The 19,437-nt window shown below is 38.5% G+C and overlaps 2 long non-coding RNA genes across 5 annotated transcripts in view; one reads left to right on the top strand and one right to left on the bottom strand.

The window, feature by feature from the left end:
- Nucleotides 1-19,437, bottom strand: part of LOC139361852 (uncharacterized) — a 324,906-nt gene that overhangs the window by 176,166 nt on the left and 129,303 nt on the right. The window lies entirely within an intron of this gene.
- Nucleotides 1-19,437, top strand: part of LOC139361853 (uncharacterized) — a 61,980-nt gene that overhangs the window by 27,752 nt on the left and 14,791 nt on the right. The window lies entirely within an intron of this gene.

The following is a 19,437-nucleotide window of genomic DNA, read 5'->3' as shown; positions in this document are numbered from 1 at the left end:
TTGTGTTCATTGTCCTGAAAGGCATTCTTTTTTATATTTTGTTCATTTTTTTATTGTGACAGTAGATTGACTTATTTCATATTTGCTAGAAAAAGAAACATTAAAGCTTTTTCATTATTGATAGCAATAGTTAAATACACATAGATTCAGCATTACCTTTAGAAAATTAAAATAAAACCCTTTGTAAAAATAAAAACACTAAAAAATCATTTGAGAAATGTAAAATTCATGTAGCAATAGATAAAATAAAAAATAAATATAAAAATATGACAGAAAGAAAACAAACATATTAGTTAACATAAACATAAATAGGCTAGGCCGGGCCCCGTGGCTCACACCTGTAATCCCAACACTTTGGGAGGCAAGGCAGGCAGATCACGGGGTCAGGAGATGGAGACCATCCTGGCTAACACGGTGAAACCCCGTCTCTACTAAAAATACAAAAAATTAGCCAGGCGTGGTGGTGGGGACCTGTAGTCCCAGCTACTCAGGAGGTTGAGGCAGGAGAATGGTGTGAACCCAGGAGGCGGAGGTTGCAGTGAACCGAGATTGCGCCACTGCACTCCAGCCTGGGCAACAGAATGAGACTCTGTCTCAAAAACAAAGCAAAACAAAACAAAAACATAAATAGCCTAAACATTTTGTTAAAAGAAAAATTTCTTGACTACATGCTACATACACAAAAGGCAGAGCTGAAAATAAAGTGACTCTAAAAAGTAAAACTACAATATGGACACAGGTATATCAAGCAAAAATAAACCAAAGGCAAACATGTTGAGTGTAAACAGTAGTATATACAACTGTGTACATAAAATTAGTATGTGTCAGATAGATGTTTGAAAATAGATAAGTGTATGAAGTAGGAGGAAGAGGAAATGAGGAAGAAAGATACAAAGAGAATGTAAAGATATTTACTAACACATTTTCTTTTTGGCAGTAAAGATGATTTGGAAGGTAGTATTTTTTTCTTCACAATTTTCTAAAATGTATACATTTATACATTTCAAATTTCATAACAAGAATTGAGCAATTATTACTTTCACAATCAGAAAACACTACTTAGGTTTTCTCCCCAGTGTTCCCTTTGTATTTTCTTCCACTCATTTAACTCTTTTTATCTCTTGAATGATCACTGTTGCCTTTAAAACCTAGCCTGCTGTTTCCACTATCTGTGTTTGGATAAATTTAAAGTGAAACAATTATAGTAGAGAAATCTTACATTCAAGAAAAAGTGCAAACCTCAAACAACCTTGGTTTAGAAAATAGAAATTTTAAAGGGGGCTTAAAAAAATATCTCAGATTGAGTTTCACTCAACTTGACTTGGGAATATTTAAGGGGAGACGAAAAACCTCATAAATCAAGAGAAATACTATTTAAAGGCAAATGATTTTTAAATGGTTTTGATTGTAACTCCAAAGACTTTTGGAGCTCCCTAAAATTTTGTACTCAAGACAAGTGCCTCATTCGCCTCACCCTTGTCCTATCCTTCCACCCAATGCCACATAAAAATATGGTCTGCTCATTTGCAAAGGGATTATCTGGCATAAAAATGGCTCTTCTCCTGTCTACAATCAACAGAGTGGGTGGAAACAAATTAACAATCTGGCATGACCAAATAACAGGGACTCCTGCCATCCTCCATCCAGTGTCTTCCTTTTTTATTTTTTTTGAGACAGAGTCTTACATGCTGGAGCACAGTGGCAGGATCTCAGCTCACTGTGATTTCTGCCTCCCAGGTTCAAGTGATTCTCTTGGCTCAGCCTCCCAGAGTACATGAGACTACAGGCATGGGCCACCACTCCTGGCTAATTTTTATATTTTTTTGGCACAGATAGGGTTTCATCATGTTGGCCAGGCTGGTCTCAAACTCCTGACTTCAAATGATTCACCCACCTCGGCCTCCCAAAGTGCTGGGATTATAGGCATGAGCCACTGTGCCTGGCCTCTGTACCTTCCCTTCTATGCCACCTTCTTCAATATACGCACCGCCAAAAGCCCTTTTTAAACACTGCCAGTTAGAAAGAACCTGGCTAATGAAATGCAGCCTTTATCAGGTTTAAAGAGTCAGCTAAGAGGAAATTGCTGGAAAATTTCCTTCCATTTTGACTTGAACTTTGGCAAAATTGGGCCAATTATGAAGGATGAATAGAGAACTGCACTCTCACATTTTCATATTTCCTTTGTCTGCAAAAAAAAAAAAAAAAAATGTAAAAGAATCTAGGCCATAATAAGGTTGACGTAAGACTGAGCTTACAGGATGCAGAAACCAGCATGCAAAAAACCATATAATTTTTGTCAGAATATATAGTACATTCCAAGTCTCCTAAGTCCCAGTTTAAATAGTGTTTTTATGGTGCAATTGTCTAACCAGACAATTGTACTAATTGTCAATTGTGTATATTAGCATTTATTTTAGGAGACTTGGAAACTAGTAGACATTTTCTCAACCAGGAAGGTTGAGAAAATTACCACTTAGCAAAGGTATGCTTTTAGTCATATATTATTTATTTGCCATGTCCAACTAATATTAGAAGAATAAGAAAAACTGAAGACCTGTAGATACATTAATCTAGAGAAGAAAACCACATTAGGGTTCTTCTACCTAAGTGAATGTTAGACTAATCATTGCTATATTTACAGAGAGAATGTTTAAAATATCATTATTCTAAAAATATATAAAAACTCCATAGAGTCCTTGGGTACTTTAGGACTTCATAGAGTTTTCATATATTTTAAAACTGTAATAACCAATGAAATGGTAAATACACAACAGACATGCTTGCTCCTTGGGCTTGTTTATTGGGAGCTATCAGTAGGTGATGACAACAGTATCACCCACCAAGCCTGGATGCAATTACGCAGTATTGTTTTATACAACATCTGGAGCATCCACCAGCCAAAACTCTCTGAGAAGAAATCCCTTACTATCACTAATTTAGGGTGTAGATTAAAAACAAACACATTTAAAAGCTTTGCATTGAAGTATAACGATTATGTAGAAAAGTATACATATCATAAGTTTACTGCTGGAAGAATTTCTGAAATTCCAGCACCCAAATAAAGAAGACCATGACTCTAGAAGCCCACTTCATGTCAGTCTGTCATCTGTGACGGGTTAGTTTGGTTAAGCTATAGCACCCCGTATTCAAACAAACACTAATTTAGACCAGCTGAGGTGGCTCACGCCCATAATCCCAGCACATTGGGAGGCCAAGGCAGGCGGATCGCTTGAGCCCAGGAGTTTGAGATCAGCCTGGCCAACATGGTGAAACCCTGTCTGTACTAAAAATACAAAAATTAGCGAGGAGTGGTGGCACGTGCCTCTAGTTCCAGCTACTCTAGAGGCTGAGGTGAGAGGATCGCTTGAGCCTGGGAGGTGGAGGTTGCAGTGAGCCGAGACCACACCACTGTACTCCAGTCTAGAAGACAGAGTGAGACCCTGTCTTAAAAACAAACAAAAACACTAATTTTGGTGTGGCAGTGAAGATGTTTTGTAGATGCCGTTAACATCTATAATCATTTGACTTTAAGAAAAGGAGATAATTTTCATTATATAGGTAGGCATTATCCAGATCAAAGACCTTAAAAGCAAAACTGAGATTTCTCTAATGAAGAAAAAATTTTTCCTCAAGACTGCAGCATCAACTCCTGCTGGAGGGTTTCCAGCCCATTACCCTACCCTACAGATTTTAGAATTGCCAGCCCTCACAACTGCTAGAACAAATTCCTCCAAATTAAGTTCTTTATATATGTGTGTGTGTGTGTGTGTGTGTGTGTGTGTGTGTGTGTGTGTATCTCCTCATCGTTCTGTTTTTCTGAAGAACTCTTACTGATATACAGTCACTGCTTTCCTGAGGGTAACCTTTTTTCAGATATAGATTCATTTTTATTAAACAATATTTAAAAGCATAATTAAAATGAAATTTGTTATACTTTAAAGGTAATGGTTATAACTACCATGTATTATGTATCATTATCATTGTGGCAGTCACTGCTCTAGGTCTTCACAGTCCTTATTTAAACCTCATGATTCATGCTTGCCTGTTTTTTCCCCTAATTTTGCAGATCAGTAAATGGAAGATCAAGGAGGTTAAGAAATTTCTCCAAGGTTCCCATAGCAAGTCACTGGCTTTATTGCCTCTTTTTCTAAATCAAACAATTGTATGCAGTTTCTATAACATGAAATAAAAAATGGTTCTCATAGCCAACAAAGTAAACTGGCTCAAACTATATTAAACTACATTTTACTCAAGAGTATAAAATTTAAATGTAAGTGCAATTAATAGATTGACTGTGCTATCCCCACAGCTATGTTAAAGTTTACCACTTAAAGATGCAGCAAGGATTTCCTTATTCATGTTATACTTCAAAAAATAGGTCAAGTAGAAGAAAAGGGGATGGGTAGAAAAAAGAAAGCTCTATCAGAGATTGATATTTGTCCTAAAGTCTTGTAATTTTCAAAGTAATAAATTACAAAGAAGGTAACACAAGTTTTCATAAAAGTATAAAATATGAGAACTGGAAAGTAATTTGCAAATTACTTTACCCAATCTGTTCTTTATTATTCAATATGTTACTGCATTATACAAGGAAGAGAAAGGCACTAACATGCTCACTGTATGCCAGGCTCTACCCTGGAAGCTTTTCCTATGTTAATCTAATTCAATACTCATATCATCCCTGACATTTTCCATAATGTACAGATGAAGAACTCAAGCCTTGGAGACTTAAATGTAATCTATCTACCAAGCTTTGCAATGCCTGCCCTTCTCACTGACCCCTTCTATGTTGTTCACACTGAGGTAGTCACAACCAAGTGGTTCATGCCCTCAACAGAGATGCTGCCACCCACCTTTCTCTTCATGTCCCATCCTTCTCCAAAGATGTCTTTGCCTCCCATATCACTGATTACATCAAATGCAAATTTCTTCCTGATCCAACTCACAAAAGTAACCTTCTTGCTACACTTTCTCTTCATCTCTAAAGAACAGGGGACCTCCCTTTTATTATCCTGGTGACCAGCATTTTCTACTCACCTCTTCAATAGATTCCAGAATTATTTCATCCCCTAAAGCCTCAGCTGCATTATTTAAAGAGACTATAATTAAATTTACCTATCTCAAATTAACCTAAATAAGGATTTTTAAAATGAGGTCATCTATGGAAAAATCTTTCTGGCCACATTAGTCAAATGGTATGCAAATGTAAGAGATTACTCTTTATTAAAACAGAATATGTTTACAACCCAGAAAAAATCCAAACAAAACAAAAATCCTCAAAGGAATATTTCATTTCAACAGTATTATTTTCACTTTATATCATTTTATTTCAATAATGTCTGTTACATGTTTCTTTGAGAAATGTTGAAAATAGAATTAAAATCGCACCAACCATCTTATAAGTATTTTATTTCCTCCTCTTTTGAATTTTGCACATAAGGGTTCCCAATGGGTGAAAGATAGATAATTGTTTTATGTTGGTAGAATGCTCAGCTATCCAGTATGACACCTCTGAGAAATATATTTGCCTGGCCGGGCGCGGTGGCTCAAGCCTGTAATCCCAGCACTTTGGGAGGCCGAGACGGGCGAATCACGAGTTCAGGAAATCGAGACCATCCTGGCTAACACGGTGAAACCCCGTCTCTACTAAAATACAAAAAAAAATTAGCCGGGCGAGGTGGCGGGCGCCTGTACTCCCAGCTACTCGGGAGGCTGAGGCAGGAGAATGGCGTGAACCCGGGAGGCGGAGCTTGCAGTGAGCTGAGATCCGGCCACTGCACTCCAGCCTGGGCAACAGAGCCAGACTCCATCTCAAAAAAAAAAAAAAAAAAAGAAATATATTTGCCTAATAGTCATTTGAGATTATCTGTCTCTGTAGTAAAAAGAATGACATTATTTCCAAATTTGAAAGTTTTGTGCCCTATTAAGGGGAGGAGTAACTTAATTTCTCTGAAAACTCCCCTAAATGATTAGCCTCAGAAATGAATAAATGTATATGAGAGTTTGCTTGGATTAATAATTATATAACTTTTAAATTATGGGGTGTTTTTCTTTTAACAATTTGTAAGCAAAATTTATTTCACAATAGGTCTTAAATGTATTAAATTATTTAGAATATCTCCCATAGGATGCCATATTAATTAAAAGGAGAAGTAATGATATTTTAAAACCATGATCTTTAACAAATGATAGCATGATGTGATAGAAGGAACAGCAAGTTCAGTGAGCATGTGGCAAGAGAAAGAGCTTAAAGTTCTCATCTATTCCAATTTTGCTGTGCCACCTTGACAAGCCATGCCACTTCTGTGAACATCTTGACAGGAAGCTTAGACTACAGACAGTGATAAGCAATCCATCGACCCCAGGCTGCCTAGCAGATGCTTTCCAAAATGACCCATAACTCTATCTATCACAACTTGAGTAAATATTTATTGAACTCCCTTCCAGGGACTAATATATTGTTATGTAATTTAACACTACCAATTCTGAGAGAAGTCAAAATTATCCCCATTTTACAGGTGAGGCTCAGAGGTGTTAAGTCACCTTGACATTACCAGAAAGAGAAAAAGCCAAACATGATTTGTTTTAAGCAAAGGTTTCCTCTATTTTGTAAGATATTTCTCAAAGGAGAAAATTAAAACTTAAATGGAAGAGTGCTAAAATAATATAAAATAGATATTAATCTTAGGTCAAATGGACCCACACAGATGCTATAAGTTGGGGTTTCATGTTCTATCATAAAATATACGTGTGTGATGAATGTTCACATCCAAGATGGTATCAGCAGAGGGTCAGCTGCCAATCACATGACACCAATGTCCTATTCCATTTACATTTCCCCCTCTTTTAGCAACATTCAGATAGTAGCTTGAAAAATCTGATACTAATCTAGTTATGGGAAATTTAGATACTTTAACTTGACAAGGCATTAATAAGTACTGGAAAATGTCTAGAGGGCCACAAGCAAGCTCTTTCAGAAAACTTATCAACAAGGAACTCCCTGAGCACTCATGCAGTTGCTAAAATGCTTTTCCAAAGGTAAATTTGGTGTTGGCAGAGAGGTGAGCGTTCTGAGTGATCTCTGGGTCCTCCAGTGCCACCCCTGTTATAATGGCTATTGAACTGGTTTCTATGTGGGTGGCAGAAAGTAGGAAAAGCAATAAAATCATGCTCTTGGTGTCTAGAAGGATGTCTGAGGCTACCTTATTAGTAGAAGCATCTATCTTGGAAAAGGGGGAACACTGATTATTGATTTACTTTGCCATGTGCCACCAAGATAAGAAACATGAGTCATTTCAATGGGCTATAAAGTACAAGGCTTTACTGAGTCTGAGGAAGTTTTGCTTTGCTGTGTATTTTAGGGAGGTTAGAACGACTAGATTAAATCCCACCTGCCACCTACTCATACTAAGGTGGTTTTTCACGGCCAAGGCAAAGTCAGAAACTGGACAATCTTAAGGCAGCGCTTAGATAATGTGCCTCAGCTTAGGTAAGACAGTCAATGAATGGCCACTTGCCTTGAATAAGGACCAGCCACATAACTGATCTGCAAGGAGGATATAAAAGGAGAGTATATTTATGAGGAGGATTTTTTTGGAAGAAGAGTTGTTCTGAATCTCACATCTGCCTCCCAGTAAGGAAGCAGGTATGGAATCTCCTAATCCTATGCCTTGTGAAGGGGCTTTAACACAACCCTGGGAGAGCTTTATATGTGTCCTTGCGATTAGGGAACAGAGAGCGCTAGCACCATCCAAAACCTAGGTAGTGACCAAGAGAAAACAGGAAGTAAGCTAATTGATTCTGATTATCAAGGAAGAGTCACTAGGAGGAAGGGATGGATTATTATTCCATTCTAGAAGTTTGGGAGATGAGAATCCAGGCTGCTTCATTCATCCTATCTAGTTATTTCCTTGCCTTTCATCTCTTTCTCCCCTCACCTCTTTGTCCAAGGAGATATTTACAGTATTACACTCATTTTCAGTTTCTTCTTCTAGCTCTCTTCTGAGCTCTCAGCTTCCTTTGGAGGAAGATGGGTCTGCCCGACTCCATCACATAGGAACCTACCCTCCACTCTTCACTTTCTTCTTATGTTGGACTCTTCTCCCCTTGGCCCAGGAAGAAGGAAGAAAGAGACCCACCTTGATTCCTTCATCTTTAGGAAGGCTCTCCCTCTCCTCTATCATTCTTTACCCATGGAGCTACCACTTCCCCACCACCACCAAATGCTAAGAATAACAGTCTGTTAATAAGGAGAGGAGTTCACAGCCACTTAAGAAGACAATAATTTCCAGGGGAAAGAAGGCAGAGTACTTTCCAACATCCTTTTGTAAAACCTCCCCCTTTGTTTTGCTATTGCCTTTTCCCTCATTCTTGGTTTTAACTATTCTACCTTCAAGTTGCTGTTTTGTGGTTAATCTGCTATTTATCTTTTCATGTTGAAAGAATGGCATCACCCCAGGAGCTAGAAATAAACATGAATTACCCAAGAAACTGACCTGCCAGGGCAAGAGGAGTCCCCCAGCAACAGAAGGTGGGGTAGTAGCCACCCTACCTCATAACAGGGCAGAAGCTGCAGGGAGATAAGAAGCCTCCTGGCAGGAAAGGCCCCAAGAAGTTTGACTACCAGTGGGGCCCCATAATGGGGTCACCTGAGAATCCACCCAAGCTCTGGTGAGAAGAGTCAACTTAAATCATCATGTGGGGCCAGGTTGCTCAGGGCTGACTTTGGACCTTGGCAGGTAGGTAAATACATTCTGCCACCTTTATTGCCTCTTTCTGACCCCTCTTCTCCCTGTCCAGTGGCAGGGTCAGAATCAGTAGCCACTGATACAAGGGAAGGTAAAGCTGGAAAGAGAAAAGGCCCACATGCTCCACCTCTGCCCCAGTCCTCCTGGAGGAGGGAGGGAAGATGATCTAACATTCAATCAGGTTCTTGGTTTTGATTATGGTTTGTAACAGATAATTTTCAATTGCTAATGAGATGACAATTGTGATTTAATGTGACCATCAAAATTCATTATTTCAGAGTGACTTGAGAGCTTCTAGAGTTTTTCCTAAGTTTCCATCAAGAAGCAAGGAAAGGACCATTCCCACTAAATACATTTTAAAGGGAGAGTGGGAAACAAAATAAATGCATTTTCTGATTGCTTAGCATCAATCTTTCTTGGTCAATGCACTGGCTTCCATGGTTTTCACGCCTGATTTATCCGGGTATTACCTGCTGAAACAGTTTTCCTTCTATTTTGCTCTTAGATTGGTTGGATATATAGATTGTTGATGTGGGAAGGGACTTCATTTGAAAACTATCTCTGGTTGATTCCATTATGTTTATTTTAAGAGAGTGTAAATTTGGCCCTTCATGAATACACACAGTTCTGCAGCTGGTGAATGTTATGGGAGTTTCCTCAAATGGTTCTGCCCACGCTGCTTGGCCTGCAAATGAACTCCCTCCCACCAGCCCCCTTCCCTCCTGCCATACACAATGTGTACACATGCTTCCAGGCACAGATAATTTTATTTACCCACATGCTCACAGCTCGGACCCCAGAAAAGCTCCCAGTTTCGCAGGCATAATTATTTATGTACTTTTCCACTCATTCTCTAGGACACTGGTAACCAGAAAATCTGCATAGACGGTGTCAAAACTAAAAATGCTGATTCACTTTTGCTCATTTCAATCATCTCTTGCCTATTTATGCTTCCATTTTCCAAATAAAAAGTCCTTATTCTCTATCAGGCATTTAAAACCCTCTGCTCTTCCTCTCTCCTCTAACATGCACATACTTTGCCCCCAGGGAGGGAGAACTCTCTTATAAGACAAGAAGAAGAAAATGTAGTCTCAAGGTCACAAAATGGAGCCATCATTTTTAAAAATGGGTCATTCTTTGTTGCCTTGGCTCTTTTTTTGGATGAATGTGATTCCAAATAGAATAGGATGTGATCACAATCCTCTTACCTTGGAACTATTTGGTTTCTATACTTTCTCCCCTTTCCCATGAAGCTGTAAGGTAATGTAGTTGGAGAAAAACTACCAGTGGCAGATGCACATAGCTTCCTTCTGTTTGCCTTAGGCCATAAAACAAAACAAAAGAAATACCCCAGAATATAGGGGACACAGCTTCCAGTACTGGCCTTGTGTCAAGCAGAGGCCTTTGAGTTTTGTCCATAATTAAGCTCTGATCAGCAACGTTAAGACTTAGATGAAGATTTAGAGCTGAATCAATAAAGAGTGAAAGTTTTCTATGGGTATTCTTTTTGCATGTATTCCCTAGCTGGAACAGTAGTGATCTTGGGAGGGTAGTGTTGGTCTAGCCTTCAAAGTTAGGATGTCAGCTGTGTATTTGTGCACAACGTAACATCTATATTGTCAAAGGCTTGACCCGTTTATTACCAAAACCAAATGGTAACATGTAATTAATGTCCAATGATTATTGGGGGTTATTTTGAGGAGAAGGATTAACCAACTGGTTAATATGAGTTAATACATATTAATAAGAGTTAATATGTATCATACAGCTACTGCGCGGTACCAGAGTGCAAACAGATTTGAATAGAATAGAATCTCATTTAATCCTCTGATTATAATAATGTCTCATGGATGCTTTAGTACATGATGGACTAAAATGTATCAGTCTTTAAGTTAGTTATTATTACTCTCATTTATCAGATAAAATGAAAAATCAGAAAGGGTAAGTGACTTGTATGAAGTTATATTTTAATGTCTTCATGAACTTGGCCAGTTGTGTTTGTGTTATGAGAAACACAGTCAAAATTCAGTCTTCCCCTGTATTATTTCCTCAACCATTGGTCCAGTGAATTGGCGATGGTGTTGAGGATCTGCTATTGTGGTGTTAAAAGACATAAAGAGTTGTCACATATGCATTAGTCTTTTAATTCCAATGTTGTATATGCATTCCTTAACATGAAAACTTAAACTATTTTCTCAAGTATATGAGTCTTGTGGTAGCTCAAACCTTGTCAGTTATACCTTGTGGGATAGGGGAGGGAAAAATAATATATGTGCAAGAATTAAAAGCTGTTACATAACAAGATGATGAGATTCTTTAATATTCTTCACAATATATTATTTTTTCCTTTATTTACGATTTTTAAAAATTTTTCTCCATGATCATTTGTTATCTTTTATTAAAATTCTACTCAACACAGCTTAAGAACTACACTAAGGAACCAGACACAAAGTAAATAGCAAAATATGACATGTGCCCTTAAAAAAACCTCACTAATAAAGAAAAGCAATTCTACTCACCAGTCTCTTCACGTTTCCAGTTACCTCAGTAAGGCCCCAAGAGATAGTTATAGCAATTTATTTTAAGGCTCTTGACTGCTACAGTGAGTGGTCAGCTGTTCCAGGACTCAGCTATCCATGTTTATAAAACCCATTAGTTCTAAAGTGCATTGCTAAAAAATATTGACACACTTATATTTGAAATGTAGCATTTATGGCTAAACTTAAGCTATTGCATTGTAATTAATCTGCAGTAATCTTTTTTATAGTAAAGGGGTAAAGGGGGATTTTTCTAATGATTAAAGGGAGGAAGACCTATGGCAAAACAATGAATATAAATGGAACGTTTCTGAGAAGCAGGCCAGAATGCTCTAGGAAAGTTTAGAAAAATGAGAGTCAGAGAGGTAATCATTGGTTATGCCCATCCAAGCCCTTTACAAAGAGCCAAATGGTAACCACTTTAAATAAACCTCTTTGAATATCATTTTTCCTCAGTTCTTCACAAATAGTAAGAGCTCTTTCACAGTAAGAATTACTTGCACTTTCCAGTAATTAAGCTCTATATTCATAATGTTATAGGGAGAAAGGTAAGTATAGGATTGCAATGAAGAATTGCTTAGAAAAAAAGTAATAATAGTATATCCATAAACACAAAATTCAAACTATTTGCTCACTTAAGCATATCTCAGTTGCCTTAGGTATTCGTGACATATCAAACAACAAATGCTTTTATGTTATAAGTAATAAGATTTGTTTCTTTGTAGTTCCCTTTAAGCAATAGAATGCTAGCAGTTCAATGCTTCTTAAAGCCTTGCTGTAACTCAACAAATTTTGGTCTTCCCTTCTTTATCTGACAAAGAGAAGGAAACCTCTGAGGGATTACGGATGACCTCATCTTTTTCCTTCTTCAAGTCTTTGCTGCAAACCTAGCTGTGAAGGAAATATGAATTCAGCTAACACCATGTCACCTCCTTTATTCTTAGAGGCTGAAACAGTAGAGAAATTTCCTCTGAGGGAGCTCCCAGACAAAATAAGACCTAGCCTGAAGAATAAAGGTGATATTGGATTATATTTTCGCCATCCAGAGAAGGTCTGTGCCAGTCAGAATCCAATCAGAAAAAAAAAAAAAATGACTCAATATTTTAAACAGAGAATCTAATTCATTGAATTGGTGGCACAGGTGATAAAACAGCCAATGAAAACAAGAGACTGTGAGGCCATTAGGGATTAAGATAACAGGAATCCACTTCCACCCTTAGGATAGAAGGGAGCAGTGATAACATCAGTTCCCAGTGTTGTGACATCCCAGGGAAACTGGAGCCATGGTGGGCTTGCCTCATGTAAGGGGTGAAGCCTGCAGCAGAGAGTAAGGCACAGAATTGCCCTGGCTTCTCCCTTCTTCCCATTCTCTAGTTTCTGGGAAACATCACCTGGGGGCTCAGCAGCAGAAGGGCAAGGAATAGATCTCAGGGCAAACAGGACAGGATTGGCAAAAAGGCTTAGAAGCAGAATTATTTCACTATAATGTACTTCAAGCTGTACCTACAAGAATTGAGCTGCAAGAGATGCAGATTTAAGTGTTGGTCCAATGAGGTACAACCATCTTACAAGCCCAGTCTAACCTCTTTCCAGGAAGAAGAGCAGCTATAGGCCTGCAGTGGAAACATATGTCAGAATTGTTTGTGAATTCATGTTTGACACTTGCAGCATCCCCCTCCCAACAAAGATCCCCCAAAATCTTTGAGACTATGAAGAAGCAGAGAAGAGGAGGTGCTAACGGCCCCCAGTATTCAAGGAGACTAAGTCTATGAAACTTCAATTATTACCATAAATAGGACCTAGCATTACTTCTAGACTAATCATATGTGGAATAATTCTGATTACTCATACATGTTAGATAACTAAACAGATATACATCAACAGTGATTATGTCTATATTTTCCGAAATTTCTACAATTAGTTTATATTACTTTATAAGGTTTTCAAAAATAAGGTACCATAATAGATTTTGTTTAAAATACTTTTTTTTCCTGGTTGGACTTTGACTCACATGGACATTTCTCAGTGGCTAGCATCTGATTATCCATCTCAAGGCAGTTCAGCAAAGACCCATCTCCCAGAGAACTGCTTGCCGTGAGCATATTTAATTGGACTCCCTTGTCAAAACTAGGCATTCAGCTTTGACTCTTGAGCTTCTCTGAAAGCATTTAACGAAAGGAAAACCTCTGACCAAGGCAGCCTTAATGTTCCCCACAGCTTGACTACACTTTAGACAGTTTTTTTCCTGACTATAGGCCCCTGACCTCCTTTTTCTTAGAGCATTTACTTTACAAAACTTGTAATTGTAAATTCTTCCTCTGACTCCTTTGAAATAAATCTCCTTAGAAATCTCCTTAGAGTTTTAAGACCCAATAAATGTCTTTCTCAAGGACCTGGGAGCCATCTCTTTGAAATGTAAATATCAGAGGAGATAGCTCTCCAATCTTCCAGTTTCTGTGGAAGAGTAGGAGCCGAACTTCAGTGGGCTCCTTGCTCCAAGTTGTAAAAGTAATTCCTGTCATGAAGACACAGAAAGTTTACTTTTCCTCTGGGTAGAAGCCAGTTAGAAATCACCTGTGTCCTGTGATTTCTCCCACCCCAGCTCCTGAAAACCCTCCAGTGAGAAATGATTGTGAACTCATGTTTGATACCTGCAACATCTCCCCTTCCAGGTTCTCTCACCCCTACTGTGATAGTCTTGAACAGTCTTCCTGTTTAACTTTTTCCAGTGCAATTCTTACTTTGACATCTCCCAGTTCCCTTGCAAGTTGCACTTTGAAAACAAGTTGCCTTTACTACTAAAATGCCTCCAATTAAAAAAAAAAGAAAAAAAAGTGTTGGGTTCCATTCTCTTCTTTCTCCTCTCTCCTCTCATTTCTCTTCTCTTTCTACCTTTTCCCTACACAACACTCCCTGACTCCCACACACAACCATGCATACACCTCTCTACCTATGTCATTTACAATAAGTAGGTACCCTTCTCGTCGATTTAGAAAAGACACTCCAGGCCTAGCATAGGCTCCAACAACCAGGTCCCCCTTCAGTGAAGGACTCATTGCCCAGCTGCCTGGGAGGGCTAACCGTGGACAACCTTTAGTTGTCAGCCTCTTCAACAGTGTCTCCCTGTAGTGTTTTTACCCCAGACCACTTGTCTGTCAGACACAGAGTGGCCTCACTCAATGACTGCTAGCTGCAGTGGTATGAAAACCTGGGCTTGACCCAACTCTGGACAATTTCTCATCAGGCTCTTCCAGCTGCAGAGCTCCCACAGAGTAGACCAAGGCTGTTATTGGGTTACAGCATAGTTTGACTTCTTCCTTTGCCCATCTTGCTTCCTCCCCTCTCTTTTTCAAGTGTTGATCCCAAGAATACTTTGGAATATTCTGCCCACTAAAGCATCTCAGTGTCTGCCTCCCAGGAAATACAGCCTGCCACAGAGTTGTTATAACAATCAAATTAAATGTATGGGAAAGTCTTACCATGATGTGCTAATCAGTGGAAAGGTAAAAATAATAATGACTACTCATTGAGTACTTTGTTAGGCACCTTAGTAAATGTTTAATTTTAACCAAAAATTGCACGATAATTTTATTCTTCATTATTTTGAGATAAGAAGACTAAACCTCAGAGAGGTCTTTTTTTTTTTTTTTTTTTCTGTTTTCCAAGGTCACTGAGCTTGTTACAAAGTGTCAGTGCCTGGTATTGGACCTAAGGGTAGTGTGATTCACTTTTATTCCGCTGCCTTGTAACCTACCACAACCTCATACTGGTTGAGACAGTTTCTCAGTCGAGTGTCATTAATGGACTAGAAAGCTATGACTTTAAGAAATAAGAGTATTAAGAGGGAATATAAAAAAGCTTTCAGGTGGGGAGAATGCATGTGAGAACCACCAGTGAGAAGTTCAGCTGCCTCCTTCCTGATGGTTTCAGGATGTGCTTCCTGCTGAGAACAGAGAAAGGTTGTCAGGTCTATTAACCTCAGCAAATGTAAATGGGGACCCAGATGCTCTCATCTAAAATAAAATCCTCCCCAACAGATGGTCAGGTTTAACAACTTGGTATGGAGACTGGAGCTTCCAAATAGCTCATCTGCACAAAAGCAGAATCAGATAGAACCAAAAAAAACTTCAGCCAACCCATTTTCTGGGGCTTGGATGCTGGTCCCAAGAAGGGTCAGCTTCTAAAAGTAGCACCTTTCATCAATGCCAGTATCCACCTGGATACCAATACAGAGCAGATTGTTCGATTACCTGTTCAAAGGGGGCATGATCTGGTGAGGAGGAGACTGTCTAATGTAGGACAATCCTGTGGGAGGAAATAATTCCCTCTTTTGAACAATGTACATTGAGCATCTCTCACATGCCAAGAACTGACTCCGTGGCTGGAGATTCCAAGTGAGGAGAGGCAGTATTTGCCATTAAAGAGGACATGGGCCAATGAGGACAAATAGCCAAGTAAGCGGGAAACTTCTATACATGTGATTTAAAAGGCAGTGGGAATAAGCAACGGGTTCAATGAGAAATATTCTTGATATCAGTCTCTTTTCAAATGCATAATTTGCAGGTATTTCTCCCATTCTTCAACTTATCTGTATACTCTGTTGATTATTTATTTTGCTTTACAGAAGCTTCTTAGTTTAATTAAATCGCATTTGTCTATTCTTGTTTTTGTTGCTTGTGTTTTTGAGGTCTGAGTCATGAACATCTCCTAAGCAGCTTTTCTTGGTCACAGCCCGCTTTCCAGAGGAGGCTGAGATATTGAGACTGGAACACTGAGTAGAAGTTAGTTAGCCACAAAATGTTTGCAAGGGGGAAAAGAACTCATAGGTAGAGGCAACTGTTTCACAAAGACTCAAGGAAAGAATGGCGTATCTGAGGCAGAGTCGGTTCGAGACAAGGTTTTTGCATATGCTTGGAAAAATGTAAAATTGGCATGATAAATTATGTATTATTTTATAGACTTTTTGAAGCATGATCATACTATGTAACATCCACATATTCTACTATTTACTGAGCTTCTACTAAATGCTAGGCACTGTTCTAGTCTCTGCAGTTACAGTCACCAGTAAGACAGAGCTGCCCCACTCGCTAACAAGGTGTATACTGAGGGACTGCAATAAGCCAGAAGCCCTAAATAATAGGACAGAACAGTGGTTCTCATTCAGGATGCAACACTGGAATCACCTGGGGAACCTTTGAAAATTCTGATGTCAAGACCACACCCTATCAATTAAATATGAAAATCTTGGGGAGGAACACAAACGTATTTTCCACAGACCTGGTGACTTCAGTGCGCAGTCACATTTAAGAAGCAGTGTACTGGAAAAGTGGTTTTCAGAGTTTAACTGCACCAAAATCATCTGGAGGGCTTGTTAGAGCACAGATTGACAGGCTCTGCCCTGACAGTTTCTAATTCAGTAGGTCTGGGGTAAGACCCAAGAACCTGTATTTCTTTTTTTCTTTGTATTAATTTTAAAAGTACCACTGCAGTTTTGATACATGGATACACTGCATAATGGTGAAGCCTCGGTTTTCAGTGTAGCTATCACCAGAGTGATGTACGTTGTACCTATTAAGTGATTTCTCATCCCTTACACCTCTCCCATCCTCCTAAATCTCCAATGTCTATTATTCCACACTCTACGTCCATATATACATATTATTTAGCTCTTATAAGTGAGAACTTGCAGTGTTTGACTTTCTGTTTCTGAGTTGTTTCACTTAAGATAATGGCCTCCAGTTCCATCCATATTGCCGCAATAGACATTATTTCATTCTTCTTATGGCTGAATAATATTTGTGTGTGTGTGTGTGTGTGTGTGTGTGTGTGTGTGTACTACATTTTTTTCTTCAGTCATTCATTGATGGCACTTAGGTTGATTTCACATCTTTGCTATTGTGAATATTACTGCAATAGACATCCAAGTCCAGGTGTCTTTTTTATATAGTATTTTCTGTCCCTTTGGGTATATACCCAGTAGTAAGATTGCTGGATAGAGTGGTAGTTCTATTTTTACTACTCTGTGAATTTCAGTACAGTTTTCCATTGAGGTTCTACTATTTTACATTCCCACCAACAGTGTATAAGCATTTCTTTTTCTTCTCATCTCTGCTAATATCTACTATTTTTTGACTTTTTAATAATAGCCTTTCGGGCTAGTATAAGGCGATATCTCATTCTGGTTTAATTTTCATTTCTCTGATGATTAGTCATAGCGAGTATTTTTTAAATATGCTTGTTGGTCATTTGTATGTTTCCTTTTGAAAAATGTCTAATCATGTTTTTTGCCCACTTTTTAATGGGGTTATTTGTGGGGTTTGCTGTTGTTGTTGTTGTTGTTGTGAGTTGTTTGAGTTCCCTGTAAATTCTGTAAATTCTGGATATCAGTCTTTTGTCAAATGCATAATTTGCAGATATTTCTCTCATCCTTCAACTTGTCTGTTCACTCTGTTGATTATTTCTTTTGCTTTACAGAAGCTTCTTAGTTTAATTAAGTCCCATTTGTCTATTCTTGTTTTTGTTGCTCATGCTTCTGAGGTCTTAGTCATGAATTCTTTGCCTACACCAATGTCCAGAAGACTTCCTAGGTTTTCTTCTCATATTTTAATAGTTTCAGGTCTTACATTTAAGTGAGCCCACATAGTCAAAGCAATCCTAAGCAAAACAACAAAGCTGGAGGCATGACATTACCTTATTTCAAATTATACCACAAGCCTATAGCAACTAAAACAGGATGTTACTGACAAAAATACATCGAGAACCCAGGAATAAAGCCTCATATCTACAGCCAATTGACCTTTGAGAAAACTGACAGGAACACACACTGGGTAAAGGACACTTTTCAAAAATTGGTGCTGGGAAAATTGGGTTGCCATATGCCAAAGGATAAAACTGGACTCCTATCTCTCACCACATACAAAATCAGTAATCTGTATTTCTAACAAGATCACATGTGTCATGAATGCTACTAGTTCAGAAATCAGACTTCCAGAATCTGTGTACTAGAGTATGGAAACTTTTGTATTTGTTTATCTCATCAGAAAAAGAAAACCTTACTCAATAACCCTATATATTAATGATACCTGTCTAACTTAGTGGCAGATTTCCTCTTTCAAGTAAGTTTTCTTCCAAGAAGGGGATGAGAATGAGAACTTGGAAAGGAGTATTGGTTTTTAAATTAAGCCTTCTTCGTATGGAGAATTTCCAAAGGGGAGAAGCACCAGAATAAGACACAGAAGAGAGGGCTCTCTTTGTCCTGGTAGCCTTGTGTAGAGTTTAAGAGCAGGGACTCCGGAGCTGCCTGGGCTATCAGGAGCATATCTCTGCAACCTATCAGCTTTGCACTCTCCAACAAGTTATGTATTCTTTCTGTGTTTCAGTTTCTTCTTAAATTGTGATGGCTAAAATATACCCACTAAGTGCTTAGAACAGAGCCTGGCACATGGCCAGAGGTACATAAGTGTGTGCTATTGCTACTCTTTTCAAATCAGCCCAATATTTTTCTTGATCAGTTTGTAACAATATTATAAACTACAAACATCATCTTTTCTCTTTTATGCTCCATATTTCAGATATCAAGCATGTCTTCTGAAGATTGTATCAGTGTGACAGTATGTATTATGAAGAAACAAAGAAATTCATGCCGAGTACAAGGCTATGAATGCTAATAACATTTGTATAGGCTCAAAAGGAGCTATGTAGATAAGACATAATACTACTCTCAAAGAACTTAATACTTGGTGAGAGACAGATGGCGTATTTGTAAATAATACCCCAAAACTGGTTTTATAAGGCTATTAAGAAAAATAAGAAAATTCTGCAGATCAGAGAGGAGAGAGTGGACATCTGGTTGGAATGATAATGGCTCATGGCTGTGGCTTCAAGGAGAATATGACAGTTGATTTGGCTCATCAAGGATGAATAGGAGCCCAATACACAGAGATGGTTGTGGGAAGGGCACCCCAAGAAGAAGGAATGGCATGTGCAGAAAATTTAAGGAAATAACACATATTCGGGTTAGTTTATGCAAGCAAACAGCACATGCATGGAAAACTACAATCAGTCTCACAGTGTTTATCTTATCCCTTGCAGCCTGCAGAACTAGTCTGCCTTGATTCTTACTCCAGCAGATGAATGAGTTCTTATAATAATAA

The sequence above is a fragment of the Macaca nemestrina genome, chromosome 2, assembly GCF_043159975.1.
Source record: "Macaca nemestrina isolate mMacNem1 chromosome 2, mMacNem.hap1, whole genome shotgun sequence".
Taxonomy (NCBI): Eukaryota; Metazoa; Chordata; class Mammalia; order Primates; family Cercopithecidae; genus Macaca; species Macaca nemestrina.
The sequence above is the reverse complement of the archived record's forward strand: the minus strand, read 5'-3'. Positions and strand labels throughout refer to the sequence as shown.